Below are 17,182 nucleotides of genomic sequence, written 5' to 3'. Positions count from 1 at the left end.
GAACGCATAGAATTACAGGAAATTAACTTTAAAAACAGGAGGGGATAAAAAAATCACTGCCCCATTGAAAATCTGTAGACTTGCAGGAAATTAGCTTTAAAACTGCAAATTTGAGGGGTGTGAACAGTTTGAGGTTGCATGGGTTGCTTGCTGGCAGTAGAAAGTATCAATTAGCATTGCTATACATATGACATCATCATAGCAGAGTGCATCTTCAGTCATAAACTATCAACAAGGACGCACACTGGCAATGGCTAACACAATGAAAGCTAACTGGAGGGAAAACGCAAGGATGATTGGAACTTTCTGTCATTTGACTGCTCTCTAGCTGATTCTCTTCTCTGAGCTCGACCAGCATGTTCTGCTCCATTACACCGGTGGCCGGAGCTACAGCTCTGATAGATATGATTAACTATAAAGACTTTACAGGCTTTTGTACAAGAGATTTGTTTATTTTATTTTTCTCGTTCATAGAAAATGTATACCTGGTGTATTGTAGGGACAGGTTTATAAGCTCCGGGTATCGACACTGCTACTTGAGCATGTTTTTGTGGCACAGTTGATGGCTGGCAGGTATGGAACATTATTTGAGTCTTTGCGTGTCAAAAAATATACACACATCAAATACGCACACACACCCGCCACGATGCGTTTACAAAACCCCGTTGGTGATAATTGGAAAACGTCTGTGTGAGCATTTAAAATAAGGATCAAAAATGTTTCCAAATATCTTAGATACAGATGATATTAGCAACTTCTGCGGTACCTGGCTTGCACCAATGCAACCCGACTGAAAACAATGACCTGTAAAACTGCTGTCATTTTTCAAAGTTCTTAGCGATGATTAGGGAATCCATGTGAGTAAGTATTAGCTAGGTAGTGAATTGTTGTTCTCCTATTTAAATCAAATTTCAGTTCATGAATATAACTAGCTAGCCAGCTACTTAACTATTTCGCCCAAAGCTAACGTTAAGCAGCCAGCGAGTTTCATCTGACTAGTGAGACTTGACCCGACCGGGTTATGTGTTGTGAAGTTAGCCACAAAAATGTTTAGCCACAATAGTGGACTTTGCAGGGCGTCTTCAAAATAAAGGCCCCCTAGTGAAAGTGATGAAAATGTTTGAAATTGGTGGAATCATGCCATATTTTGACTAGATAATGTTAAACAAGGTTAGAGTATTGGAATGTGGAGCAATGAAATAGGGTATCAGTCTACTCGGTGACACCCACTGAACACAACTGTGAAGAGTTTATTCAAATATTAGCTTCGTAGCTCTTATTGCGAGACTTTGACTGTGGGAATACACCTCCCCAGTCAGCCCAGTCACTGTACAGCTTTACCTAAGGATTGGGGATCAATGAAATGGGGTATCAGTCTACTCAGTAACAAAGTGCTTTTTCACCCAAAGTCCTCTGTTATCAGATTTTTGTCAAATGAACATATTATTGTCTTTAGTTGAATTTATATAACAACATGATCTGTTCCATTATGGAATGATTCCACTATATGTATTAATTTGCATCACTTTCAATTAGATACTTTTATTTTGAATGCGAACTGCAAATTCCAACACTGTGGCTCATAATTTTTGTGGTTAGCTTCACACAGGTAGGTCTGAACATTATTAAGCAAATAAGACCTGTCTTATAAATTAGGGGTATTTTAGATGATGACACCAAGCTAGATCGTTTTCTAGCTAACTATAGCTACTGAGATATATGTTGTTTTGCTATGTTTATGCGGAAGAACATTGTTTGCATCCCTCCGCTAGCTTTTTATATGACCAGCACTGTCCCAGACTAGAGCTTGGGGAAGCGTGTCCACGGAGCGGAGCGTTTACCAGCATCATAGCATACGTAGCGGCGAATCACTGTGGAATAGGAGTAATCAATGTGTAATAACTAAGTTTTAAAAAATGTATGAACGTGTTAAATTATTATGTGACGTATTCAGGTCCTGATTGGTCAACAAGCTTATTTGACACGTCAAATAGTGTTATTTGACGTGTATCTTTTTTTTTTTTACGTGCAAAGACCCAAACGGCGTTCCATGGGAAGGGCTGAGGGCCAGAAGGTTGAGGGTTTGAGCTACACTCCCTGCCTGTTTCATTACAGTATAATAGGCGTGCTCCCAGTTGATCTCCACTCCTCTCTTTTATTTTACATGACATCATGCCCACACACTAAATCAGCCATACATCACAGGAGTGGTGCTAAATTACAGGCACTGCTCAGTTTGACCTTTCAAGATAAAAAAAGAAACATTAAAGATGAGCCTTGTACTTAATCAACCCGGGTGATTATCAAGCACATTTTTCTTGCAGAAGAACATTTATGGATCTGTCCTCTTTCCAGTATGCTGTTCATAAGACGGCCAGCACTTTAAAGAGCAAATTATATGAATCATGCCCATTGGTATGTCAGACATCACTTTTGAAACTTATAGCAAAAGTATACTTTTTGTTCTCCCTTAACGGCTTCTGTAAAGTCTGAGCCCTTTGGAAAAGCTGAAAGAGACAACCTAATGGACTGTATTGTCCTTTAATTCACATAGGTGTCTGTCCGGAAATAAGTGAGCACAAACCTGACTATGATGGTTTATGCATCATTTCTAGCTACTGATAGCAGACTTGAAAGAGGAATAAAGAAGAGCCCGTAATCCTGGCATGTCAGGCTCAATAAGGACATTTCCTAAGTCTTAAGAGATGAGAGGGGTGAAGTCAAAGGTTGTGTTATGTGAGACAGGTGTTAAACCCTACGGGTACTATTTATCAGTACTACTGGGGTTTTAGGCTGGGTTTCTGTACAGCACTTTTCTGATGTAAGAAGGGCTTTATAAATACATTTGGAGGGGATCCAGATACAGTAGTACTACTAGAGAGGATCCAGATACAGTAGTACTACTAGAGAGGATCCAGATACAGTAGTACTAGTAGAGGTGATCCAGATACAGTAGTACTACTAGAGAGGATCCAGATACAGTAGTACTACTAGAGAGGATCCAGATACAGTAGAACTAGTAGAGAGGATCCAGATACAGTAGTACTACTAGAGAGGATCCAGATACAGTAGTACTACTAGAGAGGATCCAGATACAGTACTACTAGAGTGGAGGATCCAGATACAGTAGTACTACTAGAGAGGATCCAGATACAGTAGTACTACTAGAGAGGATCCAGATACAGTAGAAATAGTAGAGAGGATCCAGATACAGTAGTACTACTAGAGAGGATCCAGATACAGTAGTACTACTAGAGAGGATCCAGATACAGTAGTACTACTAGAGAGGAGGATCCAGATACAGTAGTACTACTAGAGAGGATCCAGATACAGTAGTACTACTAGAGAGGAGGATCCAGATACAGTAGTACTACTAGAGAGGATCCAGATACAGTAGTACTACTAGAGAGGATCCAGATACAGTAGTACTACTAGAGAGGATCCAGATACAGTAGTACTACTAGAGAGGAGGATCCAGATACAGTAGTACTACTAGAGAGGATCCAGATACAGTAGTACTACTAGAGAGGATCCAGATACAGTAGTACTAGTAGAGGTGATCCAGATACAGTAGTACTACTAGAGGTGATCCAGATACAGTAGTACTACTAGAGAGGATGCAGATACAGTAGTACTACTAGAGGGGATCCAGATACAGTAGTACTACTAGAGAGGATCCAGATACAGCAGTACTACTAGAGTGGATCCAGATACAGCAGTACTACTAGAGGGGATCCAGATACAGTAGTACTACTAGAGAGGATCCAGATACAGCAGTACTACTAGAGGGGATCCAGATACAGCAGTACTACTAGAGGGGAGGATCCAGATACAGTAGTACTACTAGAGAGGATCCAGATACAGCAGTACTACTAGAGTGGATCCAGATACAGCAGTACTACTAGAGGGGAGGATCCAGATACAGTAGTACTACTAGAGAGGATCCAGATACAGTAGTACTACTTAGATACAGCACATGTAGTACGCACACTTGCAGTAGTTTTACCTCTGTTCGAATAAGACTGTCACATTTGGGGATAACATTGTGCAGAGTTTTACCTCTGTTCGAATAAGACTGTCACATTTGGGGATAGCATTGTGCAGAGTTTTACCTCCGTTCGAATAAGACTGTCACATTTGGGGATAGCATTGTGCAGTAGTTTTACCTCTGTTAGAATAAGACTGTCACATTTGGGGATAGCATTGTGCAGTAGTTTTACCTCTGTTCGAATAAGACTGTCACATTTGGGGATAGCATTGTGCAGAGTTTTACCTCTGTTCGAATAAGACTGTCACATTTGGGGATAGCATTGTGCAGAGTTTTCTTTAGAGGTAGGCCGGGGGAATAGAGAATAAATAATTACACACTGCACAAACACTTTTTCATCAGAATACTGGAGGTTGTGGGGTCAATTTTGCTGTTGCTTCATTAGTACTAACAAAATGTAGTTATGGAACTTTAATCCCACATCACAGTAACTGATCCAAGAGCATTTCTATAGCATTGCCATCACAACACATTTTTTTTTTTACCTTTATTTTACTAGGCAAGTCAGTTAAGAACAAATTCTTATTTTCAATGACGGCCTAGGAACAGTTGGTTAACTGCCTGTTCAGGGACAGAACGCCAGATTTGTACCTTGTCAGCTCGGGGATTTGAACTTGCAACCTTTCGGTTACTAGTCCAACGCTCTAACCACAAGGCTACCCTGCCGCATGGTCACTTTGAAGAAACTACAAATATAAGAGCGTCATGGAAGAAGTTGTCACAAAAAAAAGATGACTCTTTCCATCGAAGGTCGGCTAATGGCTAATGTGTCAACATGAAACATCCCACTAACATCACAACAGGACACGTTAAGTACCTTCAACACCAAAAACTGTCGCTTAGGACACTCATTGAGCCACAAGCCGTCTCTCACTAGCTTCCTTCTTTAAACAAACAGCTACTATACTCTTTAGTGTGTCCGAAGCAGGAACAGGTGGGTCAAACGCAAGCCAACAATCCCTGAATCCTCTGTACATCTCAGACTCAGGTCACATCAGTTACGCTCCGATTCACCGCCCTCCGCTGGACCACTGATGTCACTTAGTAAAACAAACATGCCTAACGAGGCGAACAATTGGATTGCCACTTACCGTTAGATTTTATTGAGCAACTTCTCTTTTCCGCTGACACTGGCAAAGACCACAGACCCTTGTTCCCGAGGCCTGCCTGCCTGCTCCAGGGGTATAAAATGGGGGGAGAATCTGGTGTTCTGCCTCAACCAACTTTTCCTTCAGCATTTCTGCTACTCTTCTACAGAGCTTCTTCACCACCACCTCCACAGGTAAGAGCCGGGGGTCTCTTTGTGTTTCACTGGAGGGTTGGGAACCACAGTTGGGTTAGGGTGGCAGATCTCGGGGATGTAGATGTCACTAGAATCTGAAAACAACCTTGGAACTCTTACTGTTTTTTTGTTGAACAAATGTATTTCGGTCAGTGACAACAGTATTTTACTTAATCTAAGTGAACTACTCCTGTATGAGTGCTTATGGAAATAGTTGTTTGGTTGATGTAAGGCTATGGTTTCTTTTAGAACATGCTGAATGACAATGTTTACACTGGAATATGGGTCGTGTCGTCAGCATTACACAGAAGGAGTAATGTCCCTCCTAGAAGAATAGAGATGTTTCTCGTGCACTGCATAAAACTCCCACAGTGTTAACATACCTGTTTCGTTTGTCTTTCTCTCCTCCAGCCCATCATCAACATGGCCCTCTGGCTCCAAGCTGCATCTCTGCTGGTGCTGCTGGCCCTCTACCCTGGGGCAGACGCTGCAGCTGCCCAACACCTGTGTGGCTCTCATCTGGTGGACGCCCTCTATCTGGTGTGTGGAGAGAAAGGATTCTTTTACAACCCAAAGAGAGATGTGGATCCCCTAACAGGTAAGACACCTCTAGCACTGTCTGAATTCAAAAGACTTCATTTCGACAACTCAACTTGATCTAAGATCACAAGTTACTTTCCTCTTTTGTGTGTATGTGTGTCGAAATGACATTTAGAAAACGCATGGTCACTTAGAAGAAACTACAAATATGAAACTGAATGTGAAGGCAATGATGAAACACAGAAAGGACAGAAGTCCATACAATATGCTGCTTGATGTTATGAGGTAGCGCTCACTCAATGTGCTTCTCTCCTCTTGCAGGGTTTCTCTTTTTCAAAATCGTCCCAGGAGAACGAAGTTGCTGAGTACCGTTCAAAGACCAGATGGACATGATAGTAAAGAGAGGTATTGTAGAGCAGTGCTGTCACAAGCCTTGCAACATCTTCGACCTGCAGAACTACTGCAACTGAGGCCTGTCTCACCGCTTAAGCCTGCTCTTCTCTCTGCCACTCTCCAATGCGCAGAGGCATCATCCCCGTCTCAAAGAAAAGCTTCAAGTGCAGACAAGAAATGGCATAGACATGTTTTATTTTTCCTAGAAAATAAAGTTCTATGAAATGAGCAAGCACTTTGTTTTCCTTTTGTAAATGGGCCTTATGTTCGGAGTAGGCTACTATGACTTCTGTTCAATTTGTGGTTCTGATTTTCTCATTATCCTGGGTTGAAACCAAACTATTGTAAATGTATATTGTAATGCAGACAAAATGGGCAGGAGAAACACTCTTCTCACACCACTTCGAAAGAGTTTCGCCTGGAAGTGACTTTTTTGGTAGCAGGTTAGGAGAACGAATTAACCCTTTCACCCTGCTCCTCTGCACACTCCACTAGCGTCCAGTCAAAGCTAGCATCCACTACAAGACCGTGATACTTACAAATGGAGCAGCAAACCCCTCCCTACCTTCAGGCTATGCCCAAACCCTAAACCCCAACTCGGGGTCTCCATTCTGCCACCTCTGGTCTTTTGGCTCTCCTACCACTTCGGGAGGGCAGCTCCCGCTCAGCCCAGACCAGGCTCTTCTCTGTCCTGGCACCCCTATGGAGGAACCAGCTTCCCCCTGAAGCTAGGACAGCAGAGTCCCTGCTCACTTTCCAAAGACATCTGAAACCCGACCTCTTCAAAGAATATCTTAAATAATCCCACAGCACCTAATATCCATTAGATTGGGCAAAAACGAATTGTTTGGTTTTAGGAGGATAACATAATGTCTTTCTTGCATACATTGTGTTGTAATGATGAAGTCCTACAGAGCTGCGCTTCTCAAAGTGGACACTGGGGCTCCCTCTTCCCTCTGATATACAGAGACATAAGACAGAGATGATGATCACATCAAAAATGAATGGAATGAATCGAGAGGTTTTAGTTGAGTATAGTTTAGATTATAGGATGTCCATTAGCTGTTGCACATGCTACTCTTCCTGGGGTCCACATCAAACACGTGCCAAAATACACAACAGTTATAGACAAGAACAAAATAAGATAATTGTACATTAAATAAAAAAATGTGAATAAGATAAGAATCATATATTGTCAAGACACCGAGAGACAACAACAATACTTTTTTACACACTTCATATGTATAAATTTTAATTTACTTATATACAGTACAGTTCATTTAGATCAATATGATTAAATTATATTAACAACCTAAAATGTTGTAAATATAACTAATTTCATAAAGAAGCCTTTCTTGCAAAGTATAGGGCCGTTCTCCCATGCATTAACCAATAGTTGTGGTAACGTCATCGACTGTGCAGGTGTTCAGAGGTGCGTTCGTTTCGCCTGAACGTTTGGTACATTGCGATAACATCTGTAAATGTTATCGCAATGTAACACCCACAACTTTCTTGTACGTTCTTGAACAGACTTCGAGGTACGTTTGCTCCCGTTTGGTGGGTGTGGCGACGTGTGGCTTGACGCAATAAGTGTCGTTTTAAAGTGTGATTGCCATGCTGCCAGAGGGGCCCCCTTTTTTCGACTGAGCCTTCAGTATAGCACCGTTTCAGTTCAATTGAATGTTCCAGAATGTAAAAACGTACTGAAAGCAGCCCAGATTGCTTTAACATTCTCCTTGCTCATTCGATGGACACGTCAACCACTGGTTAGCTAGTTGATCGGTAAAATTACCCATCCAGACGTAGTAAGATCTGATAGGCGTCAGCAACGTCTGAGCAGAGGACGTGCCCTTGATCAGTAGTGAAAGCGCAGCGTCGTCGCCTGCTCTTTTCGAGGCCAATGAGAGAGCTGCTGACGGGGTAATGGGCGGGCCAGACGTACACCTGAGCAGGTCAGGGTGACTTGATTTGTGTGCCCACGCCCCTGTGAATAATATATCGGATCGATTCGTTTCAACGAACGTTGTTTTTTTTTAATGCGTGGAATTAAAAAGAACGATCACATTGGGAACTGATACTTTACCGGTCTCTTTTTTGGCCTACTACTACGCTTTCGGCTACTTCGAGATTTGTTGGATATTAGCCTTAATCAACACAATGCAATATGTTCATTTATCTAAGGATTCATGCCGAAACGGTACGTTTATAGGCTAATACTTCAATGTCATCATATTATTGTATGCTACGTTATTTAATGGGAAATGGGGCCTACAATATTTTTTTGAATGTTTGTGATATAGCAACAGTAGGCTTATTCACGAAGGGCGTATTGGCAGAATTTACAGACAATAATACCCATGGGTTGGCATCCGTAAATACATTTAATAGACAAAACTGATATTGTCAGAAATTATTTTCTAAACGTCTTCATCTGGAGCAGAACACAAATCCAGTTTTAAATGTATGATTTTAAAAGCAATTGTTTGAAAATATTTTAGAATATCAAGTGGGGTTGTTCATGTCTTTGAACCACTTTTAAATGGGCTGATTTCTAAAGCCAGTTTTTTAGGTCATTCCACTTGAAATGTCCATATAATTGTTGATTTCTACGCTCATGAGAATTGTGTAATCTCCGTTGTGTGTGAATAGAACACCTTTGTTGACAGAGAGAACATGTCACTGCATCATGCCAATGCGGGGGCATTGTTCAAATGGTGAGGTCATGTATTGAATCTGTCAGTCTCACTAAACATGAAATGTCATATGGTTTTTCTAGAGTAGGCTATCTAATCTTCTTATATTTTTTGTCCCAATGAAATCCAAAGAAATTGAGCCTAATTTTATTTGACCATTCCAATCTTTAATTGGGCTTTGTGTAGATAGGTTAGTGTTGATAACATACAACATGAATACACTGGTATCACTCTGATAACTGCCATGGATATTACTATTGTGACATAACACATGACCTGGTTAAGCAATCTGCTATGTAGGTCATTACCACTGTGTGTTTTAGACTCGTTTCTCTTCACCAGATGTTCTAATGGTGTTTATACTTTATTGTACATAAATGTCCAGGTATTTACTTAGAAATAACATGGTAATCACACAATAAGAGCATAATAGCTTTCATAAAGCTATAAGGCCCGAGCAGGTGTAGTGTAGGTGTGCCTGGAAACAGCCCTTAGCCGTGGTATATTGGCCGTATACCACAAACCCCCAAGGTGTCATTGCTATTATGAACTGGTTACCAATGTAATTAGAGCAGTAAAATACATGTTTTGTGAAACCCGTGGCATACGGTCTGATATACCACGGCTGTCAGCCAATCAGCATTCAGGGCTCCAGCCACCCAGTTCATATGAAGCTATAATGTTAAAAGTGATTTCACTCTGCTTGTTTTTTTCCAGGTTCCATAATAAGACTACTGTGTCCATCTCAGACTGCGGTGTGTATAGTCAACGGGAGGCAAACCTCCTCAACACCTCCTTCACTGACAATCACAATGCCACTGAGACAGGGCTGTCAGCCGTCGGCAACAACTGGACCAACTATAACTGGACTGGTTTGACCTTGGCGGTGCTGTCGGCCTTCCTGATTGGAGGAAGTGTGATGCTGAAGAAGAAGGCCCTGCTTCGCCTAGCCAATAATGGACAGACCAGAGCAGGTGGGGGTCTTCACTGTTTAAGGATGTGGAAAAACACAAAGACGTCACATTACACCACAGGAGGGCATTGTCCTTATTTTGATCAAAGTTTTATATAGAATCAAGTTCTGATGGGTATCTACTGACAGTCGTTTTTGTTAACGTCATCACTAGCCGAACTCCGCCCAGTACCACGTCCTGAATCTTACACAGCGTTCTAGCCGGCTACCACCCAGTACTCTACCCTGCTACCTAGAGACTGCGGCCCTATTTACATAGTCATTGAACACTGGTCGCTTTAATACTGTTAACATACTGTTTTACCACTTTATATGTACATTGAGTGTACAAAACATTAAGAACACCTTCCTAATATTGAGTTGCAGTCCATGTCATTGAAAGAGCATGTTCATAATGTTTTGTGCACTCAGTGTATATACTGCATTCTAATCATAACTACTGCTATCACATACCTTTTCTGTTCAGATACTGTCTATACATACCATTCACATACATATATATGTATTTATGACTCTGATATTTATCATTCTGTTAGGTATTCATTTTTTAAAACATTTAAAAAAAAAAAACGTTTAGGTTGTTGTGTGCATTGTTATTGTATTGCTAGATATTCCTGTATTGTTGGAGCTAGAAACATAATAATTTCGCTGTACCCGCGATAACATCCTGTAAAACTGTGTAGGCGACTAAGAAACCTGGATTTGATTTGACTATGACCCAACAGTATGATATTTCAGCTCTCCGTATCGATAGCGAATAGTACATCCAGTTCCTGTTTAAAGGTTGTTGTAGTATCTGAATACTGGACAATGAACCCTGACCGAAACGGTGAAACACAGTCTAATAAAGGACTCGTTCTCTGTCCGTTATATAACGTTTGATTAAACAAACTGTCCTGAGATCAGGTTTCTGAGGACAAGAAACAACTTTATTTGTTATTGATTGATGTTATTGATTTGTTTGTCTTCTATTCTAACGAATGCCTTGTTTGCTGTGTTCTGTGCAGGTGAAGGTGGTCATGGATATTTAAAGGACTGGCTATGGTGGAGTGGACTTCTAACCAGTGAGGTTTTTTGTTGTTGTTAAATCTATCCTCAATGTTTGTCACAAGCACTATAATGTAAAGTGGGAATACCAGTAGTTTTATCATAGTTCTGTTGGGTAGCTAGTAGAACTATAAGGCTTATCCCAGAGGTGTTGAACTCATTTTGCCCCCAGGGGCCGCATTCGGTCTTTATTGAGTTCCGGAGGGCCGCACTGATTTAATTATTATTATTTATTTTTTTTAGATTTCCTTGCTGTCAAAATTAGTAAACATTTCTCCTCTAGCCATTGTTTTGGGAATTTTCGATGATCCCTGACTGTTTAGTGATCATTAGCGAGCTGGACAGCCAAGAAACCGTCCCAAAGAACCGAAAGGATTAGGACTACAACAATGTTTTTGCGTTATGTCCTGCCTTTCACAGTGGGTGCAGGTGAGGTTGCCAACTTTGCGGCGTACATGTTTGCTCCAGCTACTGTGGTGACTCCTCTGGGCGCCCTGAGTGTCCTTATCAGGTACCCTTACTTCTCTTTTGTCTATAAACACACAGCCTTCACATACGGGTACTTCTACTCTCTCCGGTTTCTCATTTTCCATGACTGTGTAAAATCTCACACCGTTGTTGTCATTTTGTACACCCTTTATTTTGGTGGGAACTTATTTTAACTTTCAGGAGCTGTTGTGTGTGTGTGTTTTTACACCCTTTATTTTGGTGTACGTGGAACTTATTTGACCTTTCAGGAGCTGTTGTGTGTGTGTGTGTGTGTGTGTGTGTGTGTGTGTGTGTGTGTGTGTTTTGTGTTCGTGTTGATACTGCGTATCCTCACATCGAAGTCATTGTTCTACAGGTTTGCATTAATATTCAAATGACTGTCATTGTGGCTTCTCTGGACCCAGTGCAGTGCTGTCCTCTTACCTGTTGGGGGAGACACTGAATCTGTTGGGGAAGCTGGGCTGTGTGCTCAGCATACTGGGCAGCACTCTCATGGTGATCCATGCACCTGAAGAAGAGGAAGTCACTACCCTGCAGCAGATGACTGACAAATTGCTTGACCCAGGTACATTGTTTATATTCATTGACATAGGAATTATTCACACAGCAATTATTTTATTAAGGGCAGTGCAACAATGAGGTAATGAACATGTCATTTAGAGTAGAGAAACTTCAAAGATGCTATCGTCATTATTGAGCAAATATGTAGACAGAAAGACAGACGGCACATATGCACCAGGGAATAACACCGGTCTGTTCCCTAACTACCTTCCACCACACCCTAGAGAAACACTTATCTCCCTCTCTCCTCTGTGTCAAGCCTCACTTCAATGGCTCCTGTGTTTCCGCTTTGTGTCTCTAGGCTTCCTTGTGTTTGCCAGTATCCTGCTGGTGGCCTGCTTGCTGCTTATCTTCTACTTCTCCCCCTGTGTGGGCCAGACCAACATCCTGGTCTACATCGGCATCTGTTCCCTGCTGGGAGCCTTCACCGTCTCCTCCGTCAAGGGCCTGGGCATCGCCATCCGCACAGTGTACTCTGAGCCGGCCGTGGTGCGTCACCCGCTCACCTGGATCCTTCTAGTGTCACTGGTCAGTTCCATCGTGGTCCAGGTCAACTACCTGAACAAGTCTCTGGACACCTTCAACACGCTGCTGGTCTACCCAATCTACTACGTGTGCTTCACCACCGTGGTGCTCACCACCTCCATCATCCTGTTTAAAGAGTGGGGGACCATGTCTGGTGTGGATGTGGTGGGCACCGTGGGGGCTTCCTGGTCATCATCTTGGGGTAGCCATGCTGCACCTGTTCAAAGACATCCACGTCACTCTAGAGGGCCTGGCCAGCAGAATGTGTCAGCCACTGGAGGTGAAACGGGAGGACAAACACATCCTCATTGAGAATATGGAGAGCCTGCCTCCCATGAGAGAAGACGCACCCAGAGTCTTCATCATCAGCTGAGAGACTGGCACCCAGAGTCTTCATCATCAGCTGAGAGACTGGCACCCAGAGTCTTCATCATCAGCTGAGAGACTGGCACTCAGGATCTTCATCATCAGCTGAGAGACTGGCACCCAGAGTCTTCATCATCATCTGAGAGACTGGCACTCAGGGTCTTCATCATCAGCTGAGAGACTGGCACCTGAGAGAACTCTTAGCACATTCACTTATGTAAATATGTATTTGTTAGTCTTTTTTTGGGGGTAGTTTTATGTAGATTTGTGACCAGAGCTGTTGTTGACAATGTCTATGATGCTCCAGGATGCTAAATAGCTACTGAGGACCTTTGTCTATGAAGGTACCAGAGAAGAGATGACATTTTATATAGTTGTTTATACTTGTGGGTGTTTTTTAACCTCAGTTAATGATCATATGGGTTGCTGATGAAGACCTTGTTTGTGATTCATCAAGGCATTTTAAAAAGGGTTATTTTATTTATATATATATATATATATATATATATATATATATATACTTTGCATTTTAAGATGTTGACTACATTTCATATTTCTATTGCCTGTCACTCAATTCAATAAATATTTTCTATTTTGTGCCCATTACAGTGGAGAGAGGAGGAAGTATTGTTGCCGAAGCTCTTACAGTTGAGCCCAGGTCAGGGTTTAAGATGTTTACATCAATACTCAGTAAGAACCATAGCACCTTAAATGATAACATAGAGATTAAGATCCAAGCTAAAGTCTCAAAACTCAAACAATGGCAGCTGTTGCAGGAGTACACATTTACTTAAACTGCCACACCCAAAAAACCGTCAAGCTCTCTTCAATAGGCCCATTGTAGCTAATACCAGCGTGCAGAGACACGCTGTGTGGCCACACAGTACACGGATTTGCTTGAAACGATCTGCTACATGATGTGAATAAGATTGTTCGTGTCCCGTGACCGTTGACATATTTGGAAATTGCTCTGGAAGAAATGTAGCACACCCAATCAAACTGCAGTTTGAAGACAGTTACTTTTACAGCATTTACAATTATATATTAAGACATTCATAATTATGAATAGCTTTACACATTGTAAACTTTGAACTTGGGAACCTCAATCTTGATATTTGATATAGTATACTGTATTATTCCCTTCCCTATTGGTCATGGCCTGGGAATCATGCTAAGGTTGGTTTCACTAATTGACGGTATGGGAAGGCTGAGAGATGACTAACCGTGAGGAGTGGAGTTTCACTGTTGTGGAGGCATTTTATTGCCTGAGTCACCTCATTTTGTGTGTGTGTGTGTGTGTGTGTGTGTGTGTGTGTGTGTGTGTGTGTGTGTGTGTGTGTGTGTGTGTGTGTGTGTGTGTGTGTGTGTGTGTGTGTGTGTGTGTGTGTGTGTGTGTGTGTGTGTGTGTGTGTGTGTGTTTTATGAACTGGGGTGTAATAGTTCTAATATTCCTCTATACCTACAGGATCCATTACAACTTAACAGTCAAATAATTACTGGAATAGGAAGTAATTAACCTATAGCAGCAACGCTCATTATTACAGGCCCATTGATTGAACGCCAACACAGAACCCCTGAAACAGTATCAGTGCAGTTATGAATTTGTACTCAGTAAATTATTCAGTGTGCTTGTTCTGGCTTCCCAACTATATCCTCTGAGACAAACAGGTTCCCCTGCTTTTTTTTTTCCCCGAGGGATGAAGTGTGCTGACTGGTCTCAGTCAACAAAGATGTGTCAGGTGTCTGCACCACTGAGCTTTGTCAGGAGCAGAGCAGACTAATTATGTGGGTTGGCTATTAACTGCTGAACTGAGAGAGAGAGAGACTTTGCTGTCTCAGACAGAGCCCAGGGACAGGTTGCTATAGAGCCCTCAGAAAGGTAACAGACTAAAGTAATTATCAATGGATGAAGGTTTTAGTGTGCCTACACCCTACCTAAACCCTACCTACACCCTAGCTACACCCTACCTACACCCTACCTAAACCCTAGCTACACCCTACCTAAACCCTAGCTACACCCTACCTAAACTCTACCTACACCCTACTTACACCCTACCTAAACCCTACCCTACTTAAACCCTACCTAAACCCTACCTACACCCTACCTAAACCCAAGCTACACCCTACCTAAACCCTACCTACACCCTACCTAAACCCTAGCTACACCCTACCTAAACCCTAGCTACACCCTACCTAAACTCTACCTACACCCTACTTACACCCTACCTAAACCCTACCTAAACCCTACCTACACCCTACCTAAACCCAACCTACACCCTACCTAAACCCTACCTACACCCTACCTAAACCCTAGCTACACCCTACCTAAACCCTACCTACACCCTACCTAAACCCTACCTACACCCTACCTAAACCCTACCTACACCCTACCTAAACCCTACCTACACCCTACCTAAACCCTACCTACACCCTACCTAAAACCTAGCTACACCCTACCTAAACCCTACCCTACCTAAACCCTACCTACACCCTACCTAAACCCTACCTACACCCTACCTAAACCCTACCTACACCCTACCTAAACCCTAGCTACACCCTACCTAAACCCTACCTACACCCTACCTAAACCCTACCTACACCCTACCTAAACCCTACCTACACCCTACCTAAACCCTACCTACACCCTACCTAAACCCTACACCCTACCTAAACCCTAGCTACCTACCTAAACCCTACCTAACCCTACCTACACCCTAAAACCCTAGCTACACCCTACCTAAACCCTAAACCTACACCCCTACCTAAACCCTACCTACACCCTACCTAAACCCTACCTACACCCTACCTAAACCCTACCTACACCCTACCTAAACCCTAGCTACACCTTACCTAAACCCTACCTACACCCTACCTAAACCCTAGCTACACCCTAAACCCTAAACCCTAGCTACACCCTACCTAAACCCTAGCCACCCTACCTAAACCCTACCTAAACCCTACCTACACCCTACCTAAACCCTAGCTACACCCTACCTAAACCCTACCTACACCCTACCTAAACCCTACCTAACCCTAGCTACACCCTAGCTACACCCTACCTAAACCCTACCTACACCCTACCTAAACCCTACCTACACCCTACCTAAACCCTACCTACACCCTACCTAAACCCTAGCTACACCCTACCTAAACCCTAGCTACACCCTACCTAAACCCTACCTACACCCTACCTAAACCCTACCTACACCCTACCTAAACCCTACCTACACCCTACCTAAACCCTAGCTACACCCTACCTAAACCCTACCTACACCCCCTACCTAAACCCTAGCTACACCCTACCTAAACCCTAGCTACACCCTACCTAAACCCTACCTACACCCTACCTAAACCCTAGCTACACCCTACCTAAACCCTAGCTACACCCTACCTAAACCCTACCTACACCCTACCTACACCCTACCTAAACCCTAGCTACACCCTACCTAAACCCTAGCTACACCCTACCTACACCCTACCTAAACCCTACCTACACCCTACCTACACCCTACCTAAACCCTACCTACACCCTACCTACACCCTACCTAATCTAGTTATCAGACCAAATAGTTGGATTTTGTAGTTGATTCGAAAATACTAACATTTCAAATACTCCAGGGTGGTCATGTATAGTTTTCGTAGAGTTTCAACTAAAAAACTTCTTTGATATTCAAATACTGGTCCCAGAACACCAAATAAGATTTGGAGGTATTTCAAGTTATTTGAAAACATATATTTATTTTTTTGATGGCTGACAAATATCTTATGAATAACCAAAAACTACAGCAGTTAGTTTAGCTAGTCTAAATATATTAATATAAGTACACGGTTTAGAGGCCTTTTAGATATGAATATTAATATAGCCTATAACCTATAATTAAATGCATGAGGGACATGGAATCCCCTCAACATTAGACTAGACCACTTTTTGCAGCTTCTAATAAATATATTTCTATAATTAGTGACATGAGGTAACACAGTAACACTTTACATCAAGTTCTTACGTGTAGTAACTTTGTGAATATTACCATAGCAACATTGTTTACATGGGACGTTTTTAAATTGCTATATAATAATTTAATTATAATTAATAATTTGAATAATAATGGAGTGAAATAAGGAAGAAACTTTTAACTTTTTTAGTTACAAAAACTCTCAGCTCATTACTTATGCAATTAAATCAAATCAAATGTATTTATATAGCCCTTCGTACATCAGCTGATATCTCAAAGTGCTGTACAGAAACCCAGCCTAAAAACCCCAAA

At 42.1% G+C, this 17,182-nt stretch overlaps 2 pseudogenes; both read left to right on the top strand.

Annotated features, from left to right (window-relative positions):
* The first annotated feature begins 5,750 nt into the window (after nt 1-5,750).
* LOC135538946 (insulin-like) lies at nt 5,751-6,340 on the top strand (annotated as a pseudogene).
* Nucleotides 6,341-8,320: 1,980 nt separating this feature from the next.
* Nucleotides 8,321-13,523, top strand: LOC135538948 (magnesium transporter NIPA2-like; annotated as a pseudogene).
* The last annotated feature ends 3,659 nt before the right edge of the window (nt 13,524-17,182 follow it).

The sequence above is a fragment of the Oncorhynchus masou genome, unplaced genomic scaffold (assembly GCF_036934945.1).
Source record: "Oncorhynchus masou masou isolate Uvic2021 unplaced genomic scaffold, UVic_Omas_1.1 unplaced_scaffold_2285, whole genome shotgun sequence".
NCBI lineage: Eukaryota > Metazoa > Chordata > Actinopteri > Salmoniformes > Salmonidae > Oncorhynchus > Oncorhynchus masou.
The sequence above is the reverse complement of the archived record's forward strand: the minus strand, read 5'-3'. Positions and strand labels throughout refer to the sequence as shown.